The sequence below is a fragment of the Gekko japonicus genome, unplaced genomic scaffold, assembly GCF_001447785.1.
Source record: "Gekko japonicus isolate JY-2015 unplaced genomic scaffold, Gekko_japonicus_V1.1 scaffold1196, whole genome shotgun sequence".
In the NCBI taxonomy this organism is placed as follows: domain Eukaryota; kingdom Metazoa; phylum Chordata; class Lepidosauria; order Squamata; family Gekkonidae; genus Gekko; species Gekko japonicus.
This window is the reverse complement of record NW_015174308.1, coordinates 94,876-95,754: the sequence shown is the minus strand read 5'-3', so window position 1 is coordinate 95,754 and position 879 is coordinate 94,876.

The following is an 879-nucleotide window of genomic DNA, read 5'->3' as shown; positions in this document are numbered from 1 at the left end:
CTCTCTCTCGCTCTCTCCGCTCCCCCGCCGGGCACAGCTCAGCCAATCAGCGTCCCTGAAATCGAGGAGGCTCCTCGGGAGTGTTTGGAGACGTGCAGCCAAGCGGGGTAAGTTCAGGGCAGCACACAGCCTCCTCCCTTGACACGGTCTGAGGAGGAAGCCCGGGTCTGGGCGGCTCAGACCCTAGTGGGTCCCACCCCCTCCCTCGAACACATTTTGGGGGAGATCAAGCGAGGAGGCCCCTTTCTCTGGGACCCAGCACGGCTTGCGGCATCTGTTCGTGTCCCTCCTAGCTAGCGGCTCCTCGTGCCCCTTCCCCCTCGGCTCCCGCCCTGCCCAAGAAGAGTCTGGGGAAGCCCCCGCGGTGCGGTGCAGTCCGCGCCCGGCGCGTTCTCTTCCCAGAGGAGAGGCTCTCGGCAAAGTCTGCCCCGGAGCTGCCGCCCGTCACCCGTCTAGACTCTAGAGAGCCCTTCGCTGCTGCTCGGTCTGTCCTGAGTCCTGACACGGCCCTGCGGCTCTCCTTCCCCTCCCCAGCCCCGGGAAGCGGGCATCCAGCGGGCGGGACGCCTCCTCCTCCTCCGGGCACCGCCTCGCCGGCCGTCTCCGCCGCCCCCCCCCCCCCAAGCAACAACGGGGGCTCTTCCTGCTTCCCGCCCCTGGGCGCTGGACTCAGAAGGAAAGGCCCGTCGAGGTCCCGCGGAACGGAGTCCGCGTCCTCAGGCTCGGGCTGCCCTGCCCTGCCCGTGGACACAAAACATGCGGCTCCGGAGGCAGCGGCCGGCTTCCCTCCCCGTTGGGGCGGGTGGCGCTTGGGAGGGGGACACACAAGGAGCGCCCGCGGCAACAGGAGGAGCAGCGGCGGCAGCACGGGGGGGGGGG